General features: G+C 26.7%; 1 long non-coding RNA gene across 15 annotated transcripts in view; it reads left to right on the forward strand.

Annotated features, from left to right (window-relative positions):
• LOC107447133 (uncharacterized) overlaps positions 1–24,508 on the forward strand; it is a 90,093-nt gene that overhangs the window by 15,445 nt on the left and 50,140 nt on the right. For 2 of the 15 annotated variants that reach the window (XR_015429320.1, XR_015429326.1), the window contains exon 2: positions 23,004–23,112. This is a non-coding gene — a long non-coding RNA (uncharacterized LOC107447133). Of the gene's footprint in view, positions 1–155; positions 385–3,456; positions 3,825–23,003; positions 23,113–24,508 lie in introns of those variants that run through there. The other 13 variants (XR_015429321.1, XR_015429325.1, XR_015429330.1 and 10 more) reach the window with 13 other exon arrangements.

The raw sequence follows: 24,508 nt of genomic DNA on the forward strand, positions 1-24,508 counted from the left end.
TTTAAAATTAGCTGATATCGTTAAATTGATAATACAATATAAAAACGTCATACGTAAAAAAAATAATATTTTAGAAGTAAGTTAAAAAAATAACTGTTATCTGTATTTTGGTAGTTTTCCAAACATTACGTCATGTGATATTTTTGTTTGAGATCCAAGCCGTTATCCACTTTAAAGAGCAAGAGTTTAACTTCTTGTTTATTTCAAAAATTCTAAAGTTTAATTTTGAAGTAAAACTAGATCTGTATAAATAATTCGAAATTAAATAAGTAAGTTATATTAATTAATGACTAATAATAATGTAAAGGATAGATAATAAACATTTGAACAACAAAGCCTATTTGAGTAAATATAACTACTTTCAAGAACTAGTACTATTTTTTGGTAAGTCCAGCTATTAGTACTTTGAATTCCATTTTTAAATTATATTTTGTGGCATGATGAGGTTTCAAAAGTACCTATTTCATAAAAAAATACTTTGTATATAAAGATAAAAGAAAGGGAAAAACAACAAGTTAGTTTTCATATTTCAACTAAGAATAATTTTTATATATTTTTTATCCGTGGTATCTATTTATTTTATTTATTATCCATTCTTTCAGTGCACAGTTTTTCTTACATAACTTTTAACTTTAAATAATATTTTATGACATTCTGAACTTCCAAAAGCAGCAATTCAATTTCATTGATCTCTATTTTTTATGATGAACTATGAAAGCAAAAATTAATTCTTTAAGTTTACTAAAGAATAACTTTTGTCTATCTTTCTTTGCCTCATTCACTTATTTATTATCTATTCTAGTTCTTCGTTATGCATATACAACATATTCTGTTCTTGAATAACATTTTAATCATAGTGAAGTTCTAAAAATACTAGTTTTATGAAAGCGTCTTTTTAATATCAAATGGAATTATCAAAAAGAGAAATAAGATAGTATTTACCTTTAAAAATAACATTAAACGATTCACATTATTCGTATTATATTATCTACTTTTTTATTTTATTTTATTTGTTTTATTTGTATTCTATTTATTTATTTATATGTGAATGTAAAACATATTCTGAAATTTCGTGACGCTATTAATTTCCAAAAATTCATGTTTTATCTTGCTGCTTAGTCTTAACTAAGTAAAAAGTGAGTTAGGCCTTTAAGTTTAATAACTTAATTTTTATCAATTCTTTAGTCGTATTGATTTAGTTATTTAATTTATTTAGTGCCTATTTTATTTATACGTATTTCGACAATTACCACAAGTTCTTAAATAATATTTTTTATCATTGTGAGGGTCTAAAAATGTAAATTTTAATAAAAGTCTTTTTTTATGGAATTGTAAAAGTGATCAAAAACTAGTCAGCCTTTAAGGCATGATAAGGAATAACCTTTACTTATTATTTAACTTTTTTTGTATTATATTACCTATTTTACTTATTTATTTCCTTACTATGCATACATGTTTATTCATGTACAAATATTGTATTTTTAAATAATGTTTTTCGGCAATGTGAAGTTACTAAAAATCCATTGTATGAGAACGTTTTTTCTATATGGAACAATAATAAAAGTAAAAAATGAGTTAAATCTTAGAGTTCAATAAAGATTAATATTCAACTATTCTTTATTTGCATTATATTTCTTTTTTCTATTTATTTATTTTTTGTATATATTTCTATATTTACAATAGATTCTTAAATAATACTCTGTGATCATTGCGATGCTTTACATAACACAGATTTTAATGAAAAGTCTATTATATGTAGATTTTTAAAAGTAAAAAACTTGTTGATATTTAAATTATAATAAGAAATAGCCTTTGCCTATTCTATATTCTTAATATATTGCCTTATTCTAGTCATTTACTGCCTTATCTACTTATTTACTATTTATTCGATTTGTATATGTTTTGACATGTGCAATATATTCTATTCTTAAATAATGCTCCTTGATTGCTATAAAGTTTCCAAAAGCATAGATTCTATTAAAAAGTCTTTTCTATGCGGAATATTAAAGTGACAAACGAGTTAACCTTTGACTTACAATAAAAAGTAACCTTTGCATATTCTTTATTCGTATTATATTACCTATTCTATTCATTTATTCCTAATTCTATTTATTAACGATAATTACATACTTTTACACATATAACATATTCTATATTTTAATATTTTTTAATTATTGTACATTTTCCATGAAAGAGGGGAAAAAAAAACAGATTCAATCGAAAAGTCTTTCGATGTTATCCTTTGAGTTACTCTAAAAAATAGCCTTTACCTAATCTTTATCGTAACTAAAAGGTAAACTCGTTTTAAAGTAAACTCGTGTGAAATAGTCTTTACCTATTCTTTGTTCGCATAATAATACCTATTCTATTTATTACCTACTCTATTTATTAATTTTCAATTTGTGCATGTTCTTATGCGTACAACATATTCTATTCTTAAATAATATTTTTTGACTATTGTAAAGTTTCCAAACACATAGATTCTAACTAAAAGGTTTCCCCTCCATGGAATAATAAAAGTGAAAAACGAGTTAAACTTTGAGCTACTGTAAAAAATTACTTTTATCTAATATTTATCGTAACTCAAAGGGTAACTGGTTTTAAAATAGCTGCGGGTAAAATAGTCTTTACCTATTCTTTGTTCGCATAATAATACCTATTCTATTTATTACCTACTCTTTTATTAATTTTCTATTTGTACATGTTTTTATGCGTACAACATTTTCTATTCTTAAATAATATTTTTTTATTATTGTAAAGTTTCCAAAAACATAGATTCCAACTGAAAGTTTTCCCTCTGTGGAATAATAAAAGTGAAAAACGAGTTAAACTTTGGACTACTGTAAAAAATAGCTTTTATCTAATATTTATCGTAACTCAAAGGCTAACTCGTTTTTAAATAGCTGCGAGTAAAATAGTCCTTACCTATTCCTTTTATTAATTATCTATTTGTGCAAGGTTTTTAAACGTACAACATATTCTATTCTTAAATAATATTTTTCGATTATTGTAAAGCTTCCAAAAACATAGATTCTAAATAAAAGTTTTCTCTCTGTGGAATAATAAGAGTGAAAAACGAGTTAAACTTTGAGCTACTGTAAAAAATAACTTTTATCTAATATTTATCTTAAATCAAAGGTTAACTCGTTTTAAAATAGCTGCGGATAAAATAGTCTTTACCTATTCTTTGTTCGCATTATAATACCTATTCTATTTATTTATTACCTATTCTTTGTTCGCATTATAATACCTATTCTATTTATTAATTATCTATTTGTGCAAGGTTTTTAAACGTACAACATATTCTATTCTTAAATAATATTTTTTGATTATTGTAAAGTTTCCAAAAACATAAATTCTAACTAAAAGTTTTTCCTTTGTGGAATTATAAAAAGTGAAAAACGAGTTAACCTTTGAGTTACGATAAGGAATAACCTTTACCTATTCTTTATACGACGACATAAAAATTGCCTGTTTTCGCTATGCTTGGAAGAACGTTGATATATTTAGTGTTTTCGCAACCGATGAATGAATTCAAAGTGTCACTACGACGTGCGAGAATGAAAAAAAGAAAGAAAAAAAATGTCTAGCGTAGAGGGTCGAGTGCACAGCAGTAGTAGTAGGGGGAGGGCGACACGCAAAATTCGTGGGCGATGGAAAAATGCGGGGGTTAGCTGGCCCGAGTCGCCGGATTCTCGCCTGCCTTTCCGCCTTATTCCTAATGTGTAACTCCCGATGATATGAGAGAGAGATAGGATACTTCTTTATGTTACAATGTTATGTACATTAAACTGTTATATACATGAATATAGAAAAGATAAAATGTAAGTAATTGTTTTTGTTTCTTTGTCACATTCGAATGTTTGTTACAGTTTTGACACACTGAAACAGAGAGGGCGCAATAAACTACCTAAAAATCAGAATTTATTCGACTAAAGAAAAATTCTTCTTTAAGATTCATTACCATTTATATAATTCCTACTTTTATTGACCATTTTCTTACCATTTGTATGACATTTTCTTATTTTTTTTTTCAAATTTTGTGAATAAATATTATCGACTCGTAAAATTTGGGAACAAAAAAATAGTTGGAATGTTTTACTTAAAGTTTCTATTATAATTTCGTTTTTTTAAATTTTTTTTCGTCTGAATTTAAGGGAACCTTAAAAGTAGCAAACGACCGAAATTTTAAATTACTATAATGGCTAATATTTATTTGTTCTTTATTTGTATTAACTTATATGTTTTTTATTATTATATATACATTTATTCACACACTGCATATTCCTTTTTTAAATAATATTGAATAATTTTTGCCCGAAGGAAAAGATTTTGGTAAAAATACCATACTTTATAGTAATGACATTTATGATTAACAAAAATATACATACGGCATTTAATTATTTATGTCGTAACTTTTTCGTCTATATGAAAACAGTTTAGATTTTGGACTGGAGATTTTGGATTTCGAAATTATAGTTCCAAATATTACTACACATTTTGTAAAAAATACAAAACTGAAAAATAAACTCAATCGAATAAATGGTTTTTATGCCGGGCTCTAAGATATTATAAAATTACCAACTTTTACCATATTTACTATATGTTATTACATATAAAATCATGATTTATGGCAAATTTCACCAAAATCATTTTCAAAGCGCTTCTGGTAAAATTACAGCTTGCTTGTCGGTTTTATTTTTACACGTTTTCCTAATTTCATCACATATTATAAAACCATATTTTATTGTTAATTTTTACCAAAATCATAATCAAAGCACTTCGGTAAAAAGTACACAGCTTTTCGGTTTAATATTCGCACATTTTCCTAGTTTTATTACATATTATAAAACCATGCTTTATTGTTAATTTCTGACAAAATCATAATTAAAGCACTTCGGTAAAAACTGCAGAGCTTTTCGGTTTAATTTGTACTCATTTTACTAATTTCGTCATATATTATAAAACCATGTTTTATAGTTAATTTTTAACAAAATCATAAGCACTTCGGTGAAAATTACCAAGCCTTTTGATGTTCCCACAGAACCAGAATCTGAATTATACTTAATTCTGGTAGTTTCGACCATACTTTTTTCTTAGAGTGCAAGGTTTAAAATACAATTATTTTATCAAAATGTCTTTTCTTTATAGACATATAAAAATAAAAAATGTGTTAACCTTCAAATTACATGAAAAGTTATCATTTATCTTTTCTTTATTCGCATTATAATACCTGTTTCAGATTAAAATGTACATATTTATGCAAGTACATCATATTCGATTCTTAAATAATATATGTATTGATTTTCCGAGAGTTAAAATTCATTAATGCTATCGAAATGTCCGACAGCTATTGAATTTTAAAAATTAAAAACAAATTAACCTTTAAATTTCAATAAAGATTAACACGGATCTATTTTTTTTGTGCGTATTACATTAACTATGCTCTTTATATATTACCTACACTTTTAAAGTATATTTTTTGTATATTATTACGTTCCATAATATTTTATGATTACTTAAAAGTATCAAAAACGCCTATTTTATAGTTTGTTAAGAATAAGTTCAATATATTAATATATATAAGTTTAATATATAGTTTAATATGAATGTCTAGTTAAAGAATAAGTTCCTTTTTTCCTATAAAATTAAAACTTTTGGTAATAGTTATTTAAACGAAAACTGATTCTTATTTTGGTTAAAATATTGAAAATAAAAAAAGGTTTGGTTAAAATATGATTTTGAATAAGGGATTTTATTCATTAAATCGTGATTATTTAAATTTTATTCATTTGTTTAGAATATGTTAAATATGTGAGTATACTAAATATGCCCTGCAGACCCGAAACTTTACGAGATACGAATTATGTAATTCTTTCCTTAAATAAATCAAGTCTTACATTTTTAAGTCAACATAATTTAAGTTTATACAGCTTTTGTGGATTTATAAAAAAACTTTTAATTTCCATACGATAGGAAACTATCTAATAATTAATTCTGTTAACAAGTTTTAGTTATTGTTGAATTCAATATATCTGAATTATCATTTTTGGACAAAATATAATGTAATTAAAAAAATAACAGTGATGTAACCCAGGGCTAAAGAGAATAGAAGGGCTGGTTCACTCCTTTGTAGTATCTCTTGCCGCGCCGATCCTCCGACGTCACTCTAGTGACGTCACTTTGGCGCAAAGCTCGCACTTTTACTTCAAGAACGGAGCGTTTGGCCTTACTAGCTCTAACTAATATTGGATCATTTCTTTTTGCGAGATATTCTAAGACATTTGTTATTTTCTATAATGACTTTCCTCAGTTTTCGCAGTGAATTTACAAGAATTTAAAACTATTATCGAAATGCCAGTTTGCGCGATTGCAACTTGCAAAAATTCTGATATAAAAACAAAAGGAAAAAGTATAATTTTTCGCGTGTTCCCTAAAGTAAATGAACAACTATGTAAAGAATGGATTCCGAAATGACACAGTTAATATAAAACCGCAATACGTTTATTCTGTCGTAAAGAACTTTTATAAAAATTCATTATCTAAATAGAAACCACCTCGCTACTTCATAAAGAAAGGCAGGTGAAAAGAATTAAAAAATAGATAAAGTCAAAGAAAATTAAAATGTAAGTAAAAAGTATAAATAAAATATATAGTATATAGTTGAAATTCTCCTAATTTCATAACATATTTTTTAATGTAGTTATTCTAAATATTTATGATTTTTTTTTAAGAATTATATTCTCTTCAATTTAAATATCTATATATTATATCATCGTAAATTTAAATGTCTAAAAACAATTGTAAAATTTCTAATGTCATTATGAACCTAAATTATTATTTTGTTTCAGTAATTAGCGTTTAAGGTTGATGTTTCCTAATGATTAAGTATGAACAAATTGCTATTAACGACATATTTTAAAATCAGGGATTCTAAATTTAACTTAACTTATCTTTATAAAAGAATATGTAGATAAAAAAAGTGTCGATATATTCCTTCATTTTTCTTAATAGTTAAAGTTAAAACTGAACTTTTTAAAATAAAGTATTTATCGTGTCATTTTCACCAACTAGCAAAACATTTTTTACAAGTTTAAAATGGTATTTTTTTAATATAATAACCAAGAAAGATTTTTTGAACTATGCTTATGAACGGAAATAATGTGTTAATTACGTAAAGTTTGAAGGCTAATAACCAGAAAAAGTCTAACTTATTTTTACAAGAGAAAGATGCAAAGTTATCATATCTTTGCTTGCGATCTCCGAGATCTGTAGACACAGTGACGTCATGAGGAGGGAAATCGTAGCTTCAGCTCTAAGAGCGGAGTGAACTAGCCCTTGTATTCTCTTTAGCCCTGGATGTAACCTCGGTAACAGTGATGTAACCTCATAAAATCATCCTCGTACAAAATTTAAAAAGGAAATTTACATCAAATATATAATCGATGAATATTTATATTAAGACTTTTAAATTTCTGCAAATAAATGTTTTTTTTTCAAATTATTTGTATTTAAATGCTTAAAATCAGTATGAATTAGCCGAACTGAACATTTTTATCAACTGAATTGAGAAAATAATTGGAAAATATTTACATAAAACAATAAATTCATTTTTAATAAATGAATATTTCAAAAATATTATCATAAAGCTTTTTATTTAGAGAAAAATAGAAATTTATTTTTTAAACAGTCTCATTATTTCAGTGGTTGTCTTAAAATATGTGTTAAAATCAACTTTCATTCGTATTGTTTTATGGCATTTAAACATTTTGTGCACAAATGCCTTTTTGAATTTATTTACTCTATGTGTGTATAATTTGTGATGCAAAATATTTATGCATTACAAACTATGCATATATTTACAAATAAAAGAATGTGTGTATAATATATGATGCTTATACGTGTTTAGAATATGTATAACAGATCACAAATTATGCATATTCTAAACAAATAAATGAATGCTCTTATTGCATTTATTTACTGTATGTGTACATAATTTGTAATGAAAAAATTTTATATTGCGATTTACTCTCATATAGATTGGACTTTATAATCAGAAGTTTCTTACATTTCATATTAATTTATTGCATAAACTGATGTGAGCGTTTTTAATGCTTGTAAACAAATTTGAGCATCTTCTGTTAATTTATACAAAATATAATTATTCGTAAAATATAATTTTTCATAATTCACATTGTTTAAACTATCTGCTGATCGAATTTATTTTATTTCTATGCCGATTAAAAATGTTTCTATGGTAGAAAATTATCAACATATTTCATAAACATCACTCATAATCATAATATCTTTTAACAGTAAAGCTGTACTGGTTTTCATGATTATTTTCTTTGTATTTCTGTTCTGTGTCTTCAGCATTCGTATTCTTTTACAGTAAATTCAAGATACTTACCAGCAAAAGGAACAATGTGTTGGCGACTGCTTTACCAAGTTTACGCCAACTTGAATATTGATCCATTAACTAATAGAGGCCAATTTTAGCATCTTTGTATTTTGTGAAAAACATTGATATTTAACAATTCATCTTGATATTTTTCGAATTTGACTAATCTGTATTATTTTTCCATACGTGAATCTTCTTCATACGTAATCGATATTGATTTCTATATTATCGTATTGGATAAAAATAGTTGTCAATAGTGATTGCTATATTTTTACATTCGATATGTATTGTTATCATTAATGATCACGATATTGTAGTTTTTGATATTATATTATGGGTAGCCTATATCTTAAACTAAAATTCGGTGTTGTTCCCTTAGCCAAGCAAGATCTGTTGATTCTTATAACCGATAAGTACCATGTAAAACTTTCCTGGAAGAAAGATTTGATGAAGATTTTTTTTATAATTGTGAGAAATTGCTTTCTTTTACTTTACATTAAATATGTTTCAATATTATATTTATAATAGTATATTTGTAAAAAAAAAAACACTTTTAAGAATTAAATTTTATTTTGAATGTTTAGTCATTTAATTTTTATGAAAATTTGAAAATGTATGTTTTTTTGCTATTTTGTGCGTTTTTCGATACCTTCGTACAAAGTTCCCGAATTTAAAATTTTTGAAATTCTGCTTGTCATTATATACTTGTTTCACTGAACAAGTTAGATGATAAATTTTTATTTTATCATGATAAATTTTTACGTGTTACTTAAACGAACTATATACTACACTCATGTTGATCATTTAGTTTATCTGACATAACGTATAAAAATAATTAAATATCTAAGAAAATGCAATAAAGGATTGATTAATGAGAGTTATGCGCGAACAAACATCACTTATGCTATCTTCAAAGTATTTAAAAAAACAGAATCATATGTAGTTTCATATATATCAATGGCGCTAGCTCAAAACCAATTAGAAAATTTCATTTAGATATCTCATCTGAGCGATATAATTGAAATTCTTGAGCGGGGGTAAAAATTACCCCTTTACCCCGTTGTCCAAATTTCAAGACGCAAAATACGGTTTTGGCTTCAGAGATACAGACACACGGAAAAACTCTTTATTTTATTATTATAAATGATCTTAGTTGATAGGTTCTTAGTTAATACTGAATTAGGTTTTCAGCTAATACTGAATCAGGCTCCTAGTTAATACTGAATATGGTTCTTAGCTAATACTGAATTAGGTTCTTAGTTAATACTGAATATGGTTCTTAGTTAATACTGAATAAGGCTCTTAGTTAATACTGAATATGGTTCTTAGTTAATACTGAATTAGGTTCTCAGTTAATACTGAATCAGGTTCTTAGTTAATACTGAATATGGTTCTTAGTTAATACTGAATTAGGTTCTCAGTTAATACTGAATCAGGTTCTTAGTTAATACTGAATATGGTTCCTAGCTAATACTGTATTAGGTTCTTAGTTAATACTGAATAAGGCTCTTAGTTAATACTGAATATGGTTCTTAGTTAATACTGAGTTAGGCTCTCAGTTAATACTGAATCAGGTTCTTAGTTAATACTGAATATGGTTCTTAGTTAATACTGAATTAGCTTCTTAGTTAATACTGAATTAGGTTCTTATCTAAATACATTTTTGGAGCTTAGTTAATCCGAATGAGATTCATAGTTTGTTCTAGATCAGATTCTTAATTAAATTTACATTATGTTTTTATTTAATTATTTTAGATTAGACTCATAGCTATATCTAAATTATGCTTTTAGTTATTACTAGCATGGATTTGTAATTGAATATGAATTAGATAATAAGTGAGTTTGTAGTTTATTTCCGTTTCTCTTATTATTACAGAGATAAAATAATAATAAAAATTTCATACTAAAGCTACTTGACAATCTAAATCAAATTGCCATTTAAAATATTGTTAAATCATTGATTTAGTAATACTAACTAGTATTAGTAAATTTTAGTAAGTAAATAGAAGTAAGTAAAATTAGTAAATAATTAAGTAAGTAAGTAAAATTTAGCACTCAAATTCGTTGGCATCAGTAAGTAAAAATTTCGAACTCTCCGAGAAATGTTGTTCGAAAAAAGAGCTTTTGCAGACTTTCGAACTTCAAACATTCGTGTAAATCTTTTTTCTGTCGAGATCAATGGCATCGCATTGCGCAAAAAAAGATTTGTGGCTACCAAACGGGCAATTAATAACACTTGAAAAGAAACTGAAATGGTGTATTCGGAAATCAAATCCCCGAGACAGAGTAAAAGATTCTTTGAATCTTATCTAATTTATTAAGAGTGCTCAAATTACGAAGGCCAGCTTTATAGAGAAAAAAAAACTATCCAGTCTGCAATTATAGGGAGATGGCCCGAAATGGAATGTTAAATGCATTTTCTGAAAGATCCATGATCAAGCATCAAACATAAGAGGAAAGTGTATCCTATTTGTCTTCAGAAGTGGACTGTCTTTTTTCATACTTACATTCTGAATCTTGAAAGAAGAAGCGTTTTTCATCAATTGATTAAGTGTTTTATTTGTCGATCCATTAATTTGATGTAAATAAGAGAGAAATTGCTCTTAAGAGTTTCGAAATGTTAAGCTTTATAGCAATTATTAAGAACATTATTTTGATTGTTATTGTAAATCAACTTTGAAAGTGCTTCAAAATTGGAAATAATGGCTTTATTGTTTTCTAGAATATGTTCTTAGTTGATACTAGACAAGATTCTTAGTTATGTCTAAACTTGTACAGTTATACCCATATCTAAATTACTCCAATTGTCTTCAGAAGTGAAATGTCCTTTTTTATATATTTAAAACAATGGCTTTATTGTATTCTAGACAATGTTCTTAGGTAATTCTAGACAAGATTCTTAGTTATGTCTACACTTGTTCAGTTATACCCATACTTAAAATATCCCAATTGTCTTCAAATGTGAAATCTCTTTTTCTACATATTAAAAACAATGGCTTTATTGAATTCTGGAATGTGCTCTCAGCTAATTCTAGACAAGATTCTTAGTAATGTCTAAACTTGTTCAGTTATACCCATATCTAAAATATTCCAATTCTCTTCAGAAGTGAAATATCCTTTTCTATGTATTAAAAACAATGGCTTTATTCTAAAATGTGTTCTTAGCTAATTCTAGATAAGATTCTTAGTTATGTCTACACTTGCACAGTTATACCTATACCTAAAATACTCCAATTGTCTTCAGATCTGAAATGTTCTTTTCTATACATTAAAAACAATGGTTTCATTGTATTCTAGACAATGTTCTTAGCTAATTCTAGACAAGATTCTCAGTTATAGTTAATCTTGTTCAGTTATATTCATATCTGAAATATTCCAGTTGTCTTAAGAAGGGAAATGTCTTTTCCTATATCTTAAAAACAATGGTTTTATTGTATTCTAGACAATGTTCTTAGCTAATTCTATACAAGATTCCTAATTATGTTTACACTTGTTCAGTTATGCCCATATCTGAAATATTTCAATTGTCTTCAGAAGGGAAATATCCTTTTCCATATAATAAAAACAATGGCTTTATTCTAGAATGTCTTCGTAGCTGATTCTAGATAAGATTCTTAGTTATGTCTACACTTGTACAGTTATACCTATACCTAAAATACTCCAATTGTCTTCAGAACTGAAATGTTCTTTTCTATATATTAAAAACAATGGTTTTATTGTATTCTTGACAATGTTCTTAGCTAATTCTAGACAAGACTTTTAGTTAAGTCTAAACTTGTTCAGTTTTACTCATATCTAAAATATTCCTATTGTTTTCAGAAGTGAACTGTCCTTTTCCATATATTAAAAACAATGGATTTATAGTATTCTTGACAATGTTCTTAGCTAATTCTAGACAAGACTTTTAGTTAAGTCTAAACTTGTTCAGTTTTACTCATATCTAAAATATTCCTATTGTTTTCAGAAGTGAACTGTCCTTTTCTATATATTAAAAACAATGGATTTATAGTATTCTTGACAATGTTCTTAGCTAATTCTAGACAAGACTTTTAGTTAAGTCTAAACTTGTTCAGTTTTACTCATATCTAAAATATTCCTATTGTTTTCAGAAGTGAACTGTCCTTTTCTATATATTAAAAACAATGGATTTATAGTATTCTTGACAATGTTCTTAGCTAATTCTAGACAAGACTTTTAGTTAAGTCTAAACTTGTTTAGTTTTACTCATATCTAAAATATTCCTATTGTTTTCAGAAGTGAACTGTCCTTTTCTATATATTAAAAACAATGGATTTATAGTATTCTTGACAATGTTCTTAGCTAATTCTAGACAAGACTTTTAGTTAAGTCTAAACTTGTTCAGTTTTACTCATATCTAAAATATTCCTATTGTTTTCAGAAGTGAACTGTCCTTTTCTATATATTAAAAACAATGGATTTATAGTATTCTTGACAATGTTCTTAGCTAATTCTAGACAAGACTTTTAGTTAAGTCTAAACTTGTTCAGTTTTACTCATATCTAAAATATTCCTATTGTTTTCAGAAGTGAACTGTCCTTTTCTATATATTAAAAACAATGGATTTATAGTATTCTTGACAATGTTCTTAGCTAATTCTGGACAAGACTTTTAGTTAAGTCTAAACTTGTTCAGTTTTACTCATATCTAAAATATTCCTATTGTTTTCAGAAGTGAACTGTCCTTTTCTATATATTAAGAACAATGGATTTATAGTATTCTTGACAATGTTCTTAGCTAATTCTAGACAAGATTTTTAGTTATATTTAATCTTGTTCAATTATATCCATATCTAAAATATTCCAATTGTTTTAAGAAGTGAAATGTAAACTTTTATGTCTTTAAAACTGAAAATAATGGCTTTATTGTATTCTAGAATATGTTTTCAGATAATTCTCGGCAAGGTTCTTAATTATATATAAATTTGTCCAGTTATATCCAATTAATAATATTATCTTAAATATTCCAATTGTCTTCAGAAATACAGTATTCTTCTTCATATATTTCTCTGTTTTCTTTTCATTAACTCTTTATTCATTAACTCTTTATTTTTGTATTTTTAGATTCTGAAAATAGTTTGTTTTTCAATTGATTAATTGACTTATTAATCAAGATTTTAAATTAAAGTTAATGGCTTTATTTAATTACAGAATTCGTTTTTAGTTTATTCTAGATTTTTTTTACATCTACTCTTTATCTTCTTATTAAATCTAGATTAAATTCTTAGTTGTATCTATATAGGAATATTTCTATATTTTTTTAAGCTAAATCTATATTAAGTTCTTTGATTAATTGTAGATTCCAAGATAAATTTCAAGATTAAATTCCTTGTAAAAGACATCTTTTGTCTGGATTAGATCAATTTTTAGTTAACCATAGCTTAGATTCTTGATCAAGCATAAGATAAAGATGTATTTCAGTTGGCTCAAGAACTAGACACCGTTTTAGTTTAAGATTCTAATAAACTAGTTTTTCCCGTTTAAACAAGTATTTTTTTATTCAATCAATTTTCAGTAAATTGAAAAGAAATTACTCTCAGGTATTGTGCTTCTATAATTTATGATATTTGGAGGATATACTTTAAAACACTAGTTAAGTTCGTTTTTAAAAATTTTCCAAAAATTTACAACAACATAACTCATTTGAATATTTGATTTTGAGTCTGGAATTTTAAAAAAATGTTAAAACTAATTTGCGAAATTTAATTTCCATGCAAAAATTATAGATTTTATTCACCGGGAAAGAAATAAATCAACGGTATCATCCTTTTTTGTAGATGAGCTGAGTTGCTGTATAAGACAAAGAATAAATAAATAAATAAAATAAAATATAAATAAAGTTCTTTTTAATATTTAAATTTATTGTTATTTTAAAATTTGAATAAAAAATAGATAGGCAAATGCTTAAAGAATTAATTTCTCCATTCTAAATAATTTAGATTTAACTAAGAAATTGAATAAACTGAAACACCATTCTAGAATTAACTAAGGTATTTAATCTAGATTTAATTGAGAACCTAATTTGAAATTAATTAAGGCAAATTGCATTTAAACAATTAAACTAAAATTTTTGTCTGCGCATCTATACTATAAATTTAAATATGAACATAATACAAAAAAAATAACTATCGATAATTTAATAAATATTTTTCTGTGCTTGATAAATATGATTTTTTTTAAAACTATTTTTTATTAAAAATGCGTTTTTTAATAAATACGTGACACACATTTAAGGTTTCCTATGTAGAATTTTATAGATATCGTAACACTATAATTTCAAAAAATTAGAATGTTTTTTATTTTAAAAAGTAAAAAGATCATCAAAATTTTTGCTTTGTGAAATTAGCAAATAAAAAAACACACTTTGATAATATTATAGATTTCATTTATGCTATAATTAATTATTTGCATAATTTAGGTTCTCAAATAAATCTAGATTAGACACCTTAGTTAATTCTAGAATGGGGCTTTAGTTTATTCAATTTCTTAGTTAAATCTAAATTATATAGAATGGATAAATTTATACTTTAATTTTTACATTCGCCTTTAATTCGAAATTTATATATTCGCCTATCTATTTTTTATTAAAATTTTAGAATCACGATTTTAAAATCGCAATTTAAATACATAAGAAACCTTTTTTTTTATATTTATTTCTTTATTTTGGCTTCATTATTCATCATTTTGTCACATTCAATTTTAATCATATTTTTTCAAATCGGATTGTTTTCTCTTATTTATTTATTCATTTTTCAAAGAAAGAGACAAAATGAAGAATAAAAAAATCGAGCTTTGAATAGGATTTTATTTAAAAAATCAAATGACTCCTGATAAATCAAAAAACTAAATTTACGCTCCAGAATCCAGAAATTCCTCCTGTTCCATTCATCATGGCACTATTACATCCTATTTCAAACATTTTCTTTTGATAAAAATACATTGCGAATTAATCTTCCGCGAAACAAAGTTAGGTTTTATTTCCCCAAATTCCTGAAAACTTCTGGAATAATTCCAGATTTTGAAACAGACTTCCTTTATGAAATCACACACTCTTCCCAAAATAAAAAAAAACTTCTCAGAAAAGTTTAATAACTGTTCTTTAGACTCAATTCATTAATAGAAGACCCAAAAATAGAATTTAAAAATGATATCGCCTACGAATATATCTTTTGTTCAAAAAGTTGATTTGAGATGTGGGGAACAAGAATAGTTAGTAACAAACAAATTCGAATGTTTTCTTTATTTTTTTCCATTCCTAGAGGGAGGTCTTAGCGTCAAAACATCGGTTTTACTGGCAGCGGTGTCCGCGAGTTAAGTAACGCTAGCGCATCGTCTGATCTAGACGCTCTGCTTGGGTAATAAGGAACCTTCGTGCATCAAAAATAGATCAAGGTTTTTCTCACCGAAGCCGTCTGTCACCAAACCTCTGTAATGGAAGATCAATAAAGCTACGGCGTGTTTAGTTACTTAGTATTTACGTAACTTTATTGATTTCTTTTCAATGTGGTTTCTTTTCCTTTAATTTGAAGCGGTGGGATTTTTTTTTTTAAAATTAACTAATTTAAAATTTTATTAATGGTCTATTATTGGGTTAAATTAATGACTGCTTGCAAGATTTCAACAACAAAAATACTTTCTTTATTGAATTTTTAAATACAGTCAAACCTCGATATATCGAACTTGACGGGAGAGGAGAAAAAATTCCAGATATTAGAATTATCGATTAAGAATTATCGAAAATGGCATGTTATCGATGATAGAATAAAGAAAAATGTTCTTTACATAACTTATTTACTATTCCATATTTATTCTAAAAACACTTTTTAAACTTTCATTTAAAAAAAGATTCAATTGTTGTTTGCTTTAGAGATGTGTAAGAAAGTTTGTCTATAACACTTTCTAAGTGGACTATAGCTTTAAATGTCTCCTCTGACATATTCGGCTGCCTCTCAATAAATCTCCTTACAGTGTCCACTGTAGAAAGTGCTTGCTTGTTAGTAACATTGGGCGGTAAATCTTCGATCTCCTCATCCTCTTCTTCTGATAGTTCACAAGAAGCTTTCGTTTGAGCGATGATATCATTGTCATCCCACTGACCACACACTGTTGCTGCATCATCTACGTTTACAAAGTCATGCAATTCCAAGTCATCAAGCTTCATGAGTCCGGTCAATCTGTTCCAATCATTTTCGGTGCAGTTTTCAGAAGAATTAACGATATTGATTGTTTGACTACTTTCGTGATCTTTAATGAATCCAGACTACTTAAAGCCATTCATTATCGTAGAGGAAGACACATCATTCCATGCCTTGTCAGCCATTCTTAAATTTTTTAAATTTTTTTTTGGAATATTTTTTTAATTTTAGAAAAAAAAATCTACACTATTTATGGAAAAAAATTCGAGTTATTGAGGATTTAGAAAAAAAAAAATTCGTGAAATCAAGTTTTTTTTAAACATTGAGTGTATAGGAAATTTGAAGGGAATTTTTTTTTCTTCGAGATATCGAAAAATTCGTGAAATCGAGGTTCGAGTTAGCGAGATTCGACTGTATCAGGAAAAGAGGGTAACTAAGAAATTTTATACTCACTTTATATGAAATCAATTGCAAATATTAAATGTACCATGAAAGAATAAGAAAGATGTGGTTATTTACTATTTTTATTTTAGGGTCAGTAATTTCTCTTCTAATCAGGCGTTTTCCTAAAACAAGGATAGAACCGAAACTTTATTGTAAATCAAAATAATTAAATTAGCTAGTTACCAGGAAATATTAGTTACAATAAAAGATGATAACGTAGCAATGAACAAGGTATCTTAAAATGTTTTGCGTTTTTAAAATACAGTTAAAGTTCTATCTATGAAAGATATAAGATACGAAAATTGTATGTTTTTAACGAGTAAAAAACATACAATTAATTATTAGCCTTCCGCTATTACCGCAAAAACAATTTTTTTTTGAGGAATATATATTTTTTTGCTGTTTAAGTGAGAAAAAAAGTGATGAAAAGTGATGGACAAAATGGGAAAAAACTTAATTTATGTCTCTGAGACAATTAATACACACGGAGAAAAAAGTATGGTAAAAACAACCAAAATATGGTAAAATTAACCATGTTTTCAGCTCTATGGGAAGCAAAAAGCACTTTAATTTTTAATGAAATTCATTGGCAATGATTTTGGTAAAATAAAATATTGTTTTGTAATATGAGATCTAAATTTGGTAAATGTGGGAAAATTTGGTAATTTTATCATGATACCTTAAAGCAGCAGTTCCTAAATGGTGTTTCGTAGAACCCTAGGGTTCCGTAGAAGATAAACAGGGATTCCGAGAGCTGGGGCATTATTTTTTTTTGCCAGTAAAAATTACATTTATATCCAATTAATGATCCATAATTTGTTTAATGTTTCGATTGTTTAAATGAAATTATTTATGAAAAATACCAATGAAAAAAAAAACAAAATTTAAAATCGTTTAATAATTAATTAAACAAATTATGAAAGGAGTATGCATTATAAAAAATTCCATAAGCAAAATTTATAAAAAAGCTCATAAGTAAGCTTATCGAACTTCAATTCAAAATATACTAACTAAATTCAAAAATTAAGAATTATATTCCTCTGTTGACTATTGTCGACATTTATAACAGTAAAAATCACAATTCAGCAAATTTTATACATTTTCAGCATATACATAACCCAAGAACTAATTTAGAATTTAAATTATTTCATTCTTTGCATTAAATATTTACGAAATGATTAATGATATTTTTTTGGTTAGTTTATTCGCAGCTGCTAATGAACTTTTTTTTATACAGTGAGGGTTCCGCGAAAAGAAACTCGATCATTTAAATTCCATAGCCAAAACAAAACAGAGAAAGAAACAAATTGGGAACCACTGACTTAGAACAGAACATAAAAAGAATTTGTTTGGTTAAATTTGCTTTACAGTTATCCTTTTAAATGCTGTTATAGGAACTGTAATTTTGGAAACCAGAATCTCCTATAAACCCTTACCATATGAACCGAAAAATTACCAAATAAAAAGCTTAAATTCCGTTTTTTAAAAAAAAAAACAAAAAAAACCAGAAATGTCTTTACCATACAGTGTAGTAATTTTATTATAATTCTTTTTCCGTGCCAGCGAAAAATGAACATCATTTCACCATATTTTCGTCTTTCTATCTTAATCCGTTATATTAATGAAAAAAACTTGAGTGGGCAACCACAGGTCAAGTTATACTACTTCTTGCAAAAGAAAAAAAAACTTTTGTTATTTTTCAGGTATCTTGCCGTACACTTCAAATGTATGTGCCTTTTCTTAGCAATTACCCTCCAGCCTTTTTTATTACTATTTTGACTTTAAATATTTGCATTTGCTTCTAACGACATTTCTACCTGACATCGTTTGTCGTTGTTTTGCGGACTATTGCTGTATTACTTTTATTGTCTTATACGCTGAATATGATATGGGAACTTCATGAACAAAACTTTTAAGTTCATTTTGTCTCTGACATTGTACAGCTACTTCATGTGAGGCTCTTATATCTGTTGTTTGGAACCAAATTCAGATGACAAAGGAACTCCATAGTCTATGAACTGCTGTAACAAACTTACCTTTGTGAAGGACATTTTTGAGTAAAACTAACATCATTTCGATAACATGAAACGCTTCAACTGTTTCATAGTAAGCCGGCGAGAAATTAGATTCGACATCATGATACGCAATCTTAATAAATATTTCAAGACAGAAATATTGTTTATTTTGTATTAAAATCAAAATAAAAGGAACAAAAGTATTGTAATTGACCGACAATTACTTTTTATATCCTTATGATGGATTCGGGTGTGTTAGAAACGAATAAACTCCAATTTACTCGAAACATTTTCGCAACTAAAATAAACTAACAGTACAAATTTATTATTCAACTGGGACTTATTTTATTTTATTTTATAATCGGCTTAGACAAGCCGACCCAGTTTTGAGTTTGCAAATCAATATTCAGTTCCGTCTCCTTGTAGTTTTGAATCCTACTCAGAAGGCAAGGAAACTCTCGGATCAAATATTGAGAGGTAAAATATTAGAGAACAGTGTTGTGAAATGTTAGAGAACACTAGAACAGCCCACCTCTTGGCGACTTTTTGAAATTTCGCTAAGTTGGCGATTATTACTTGGATCATCTGTGTTTTTTTATCATAAAAAATAATTAAAATTTTTACAAATTTATTAAAATATTCTTAATAAACCCGCATTTGCGATACAAAGAAGAAAACACCCAGTGTTAGACCGACAGCATGGGGATTCTAACCCATGATCCGACTACCACGAAGGGTATTTTACCTCAGCACTGTGGTTAGGGTCAACCGAAAGTAAAGTTCGTGATTTTCGATTACTAACCGGCGCTGGTAATCAAGCCTGGGTTACCTCATTGGAAGGCCAGCGTTCTCTCCCCTGAGCCACTGTGACTCTGAATGAGTTATTTAGTGTTCGTTAAACTAATATTAAATTATATCTATATATAAAAAAAGCTTCGAAGTTATTAATGAGAAAAAATGTCTCATATTTTTGAATAAAGGCATAAGTTAACGTTTTTGAAGATTTAAAAAAAACAAAAAAGAAGAAGAAGAAAAAGAGAGAGAAAAATTACTTTGCTATTTCTATTTTTACCAAAGTAGAAAATTTTAGAATTTAAAATGTCGTCGAACTCAAAATGAATAGCTTTAAAGAAAGCAGTTAGCATTATTGAAGTCACTTTTGATTTAAAAAATAAAACTCTATAATAAACAGTATGCAAAAATTATAAGAATTATAAAAATTATATATATTATTATTTTTTCGAAACAGAAAAATTGCAAAGTAATCTTCTTCTTGTGTAAACATTACAAATGGATCTCTTATTCAAAATTTAAAAACGTGACTTTTGCTAATACAAAATAATTAAATGCGTTTTTTCCCCGAAACATGAATATTAATATTTTATGAAATACGTATATAATAAGTCAATCTTCCATTTATTACGAGTTTTCAATTCATTGTAGTGAAAATATCATAGATACCGACAATACAATAGTTTGAAATATATTTATTTGGGAAAACACTTGAACAATGACTTGTTATTCGCTTCCCATCTTATAATATTACCGCAATATTTGTTTCACCGTGAACTTCAATCCGAACTTATAATAGTGTTTTCCGGATATTCTCGAACCAAATCTGAACATTTTAATGTTTTAGGTCTACGTTTTGTTTGTAAAGTAAAGCTTTGACGTCTTCTGACGTCATCAATATTGACGCAGCTTGGACAGAAAGTATTAGCGAGCTCTAAGCTGGAACAGATAAACTATTCCAATTGTACTTGTTTTGAATCGAAGATGTGTGTGAACAGATTTAAAGGTTAGATGGTGTAGTATTTAAACAGCGTTTACTTTATTGGATTTTGTAAAAGGTTGCGTACAAAAGTTTGTGGTTTTTGTGGTGTAAAATGCGTGATTTAATAGTGTTTTTCAAAGCGATTTCGCCAAGTAAAATAATAAAAAAAACTGCACTTTAAGTGCCTTATACTTGAGACAAATCACTTTTAAACTATTTAAAGAAATAATGGAAGCACTTCTGTACTAACTATTTTTTGTTGTTGTTATATTCCTTAAGAAATACTTAGAAAATTATTTTAAAGTTTTGGAAGTGTTTAGGTCTTGCGATTTCTGATACATATCAAAAAAGTTTAAAGCTTTCAGAGGTTTAAGGAGTCGGTCATAAATTGCGAAGGAAAAGGTTTTTGAACACCCTACACCAAATAATACAGCGATAAGCAACTTATGTTAATTACGTTGGTTATTTTTTGGCAAAAATTTCGTAAATTTAGCTTAAGTATTCATGAAGATATAGATATTTTCACGAAGAAAAAAAAATTTTTTTTACTTACTTTTTCTTACTATGACTGCTGAAATATTCAATAAAATTAAGCAAAAATTTTAAAGTAATTTTTAACTTATAATAAAAACATCCTTCTAAAATTTAAAAAAAAAATCGTTGAAAATTGCACAGGATCTGAGTATTTAAAGTAATCCTTTCATACTGTGCATGCGCGGAAATCATTTGCAAATTTTTTTCCTTCATAATTTTGCCTAGAATCGTATTTGGTAACTTATGAAAAAAGTTCGATTTGAATATATTGAAAATTTAAAAAGTTTCTAGCAAATTTCTAAGTAGTTTTTGTACTCTTTTATTGCAAGCTCTAAATGATAAGCACTTTTGCAAAAATACCATTTTGTTATATAAAACAAAATTTAATAACAAATGATAATACTCTAAAATGATGGTCTGATAAACATGGTAATAGGTAATATAAAAAAACATGCAATGGGAAATAAAACATGTGATGGTAATAGGAAATAAAACATATAAAATAAAACATAATTTTACAGGATGTTGTCTTATATATTGCCGATGTCATTTTTACTAAATCTTGTTTAATAGTACAAAATTAAATTCGTGGAAAATCCTTTATCATACAAAGCGTTCTTTCTTTCTAAATTAACAAAAGCTACTTAGAAAATTGCCAGAAGCTTTTTAAATTTTCTGGACTTAATAATTGGACTTTAATAGAAGCTGCCAAATACGATTCAAAACAAATTTTTGAAAAAAAATTTTTTTTAAATTTTTACCGGTAATGATAATAAGTTTAACTTTTAAGTCGAGTAAACTCAATTTGAAGTTTTAGATTTAGTAGTGAAACCACCTTTATATATTATAACTTAATCTATATTATTAGAAAATTCAATTAATTTTCTTACATTAAAACCTTAATGGAGATTTCACGAACATTTTAGTTTAATATTAGTTCAAATTTCTTATAAAAAAAGAAGAAAAAATCATCCATACCTTTGAAGAAAACTTATATTAGCTCGAACGATATAATTTGAAATATAAATCCAAACTCCAGTTTGCTTCATTTCCAAGAACTTCATAATAAGAACCCTGTTCTCAAAAACATAAAATAAAAACGTCGATAACAAATTCTGACTATGGTAATATAAGGAATTGAAATTGCTATGCATTGTTAACAATAAATATAGGGGTTGCACAAAATAATGAAAACACTTCTATGCTAACACATCTTTTGATCATTCATTTATATCTCTATAACTATTTCAATTAGAGTTATAAAGTTTTGTGCAATTATTGAATATAATAACCCAAATAATTGTTAAGAGTTACACACTTATTGCTGCAAGTTTTGCCATAGATTGTTCAAAAACATAATTCTCCGTTTGCAATTTATTGTCGGTGTGATTTGAATTTATATTTCAAAGCTTTAAAATTCATTGATACGTATGAGAAATCGCATGATCTATACATTTCTGAAGTTATAAATATTTCTTTAAGTATTTCTCGAGAAATATTAAAAAAAATGTTTTAATATGGAAGAGTTTTCATTATTTCTTCCAACCACTGTATGTGATAATTAAAATGAAATCATTGTTTTCATTCAATTATTAAATTCCTTTTTCCGACAATGGTAATAATGATTAGCTATTGTTTCAGCATTGATTTACACGTATTATTTATTTTTCATTTTATTTTCAGGTTGATGTCTTACCTTTTTCAATTTTGATGGAACCTTATGATGGAACCTCTGAATTTATTTAAACAGAAAACTCCTTGGCTGAGCAAGTTTAAGAAAAAGTCCCTGCAAGTTAGTTATATTAGATTACAAATTCGTTTTTACGAATTCGTTAGATTACAAATTTTTCACCTACTGTATATATATATATATATGTTTAATATATTTACATTGTTAAAAAATTGGAAAAGTATTTATATTGTTCTACTATTTCTCAACAATGAAATAGGATCAAAAGTACCAGAATTTGGTGAAATTTACCGTGTTCCTGGCTCTATGGGAACACCAAAAAGCTCAGTAATTTTTCCGAAGTACTCAGGCAGGGATTTTGGTAAAATTAACAATGAAACATGGTTTTAAAATATGTGATAAACGGGATAGAATTTGGTAATTTAATCATAATAGCTAAAAGCATGTCTCAGTACCTAACCATTTATTCGGTTTTTTCAGTTTTGTATTTTTTTTATTAAATGCATGGTATTAAGAAATATATTTTGAAAACCAGGCTTTCTCTCTAAAATATTAATATATGAACAAAAGATTGTCAAATGAATAGTTTAAAAACCATATATTTTTGTTTTTTAAACCAAACTTATGAGAAATGTCCTTCCTATACAGTACGGTGTTTTTTTTATCGGAATGATTTTCTCTGTGAGGAAAACATATTTGAAAGGGTTTAATAAAATAAATTATCTGAATCTTTTAAGTCTTTATGTTTTTTGCATTACCAAATTATATCTACATTACTTAATGCAGGAAGTAATGTAGGTAGACCTGCATTACTAAATTATGTTTTCCGCAATACTTAAAATATTAAAAGGCATCATAACACGAGTTATAGAATCACCCGATTATGAAACACTGCTACTAATTTTTGGAATTGCAGAACTACAAAATCCTGGAAATTTTCCCCAACCTTAACATGTTGCTAAGTTGAAAAATAATATTGCAATATTTTAAAATTGATTGCACTTTTCTGTGATTCAACTAGAATGGAAAATAAATTAATTTTAACATGATAACGTTGCGTCAAATTTGCTTCATACAATGGTACAGGTACTATCTGCCAATCAAGAGATAAGCTCTCAGTGAGGTGAGCTCATCTCGTGATTGACAGACAGTAGTGAAATTCCGGCAGTACAGAATTTTGATGTACCCGAAATTTATGGCTCAACTTTCCGAAAGTGTATGAACCCAAACAATGTCTCCTTTTCCGTTTTAAATTTGCATTCCTTCAAGAAAACAACAACAAAAAATTTAATCTTATTAATAATTTCTATGTGTTTAATGAGTATTCTTTTACATCTTCATAACTAAAAAGAAGAAGTGTCATTACAAATAAAAGACGCCTGCTACCCTATATTTTTCAAATTGTGTTGAAAAAAAAATTGATCAAAAGATGTGTGTTGAACTCAATAGAGAAACGCATCACTTAAGAGTAAGTCGCCATCGTGTCTTGAGATCGAGT

This window comes from Parasteatoda tepidariorum, chromosome 9 (genome assembly GCF_982258835.1).
Source record: "Parasteatoda tepidariorum strain Cologne lab strain chromosome 9, Ptep-v5.0, whole genome shotgun sequence".
NCBI lineage: Eukaryota > Metazoa > Arthropoda > Arachnida > Araneae > Theridiidae > Parasteatoda > Parasteatoda tepidariorum.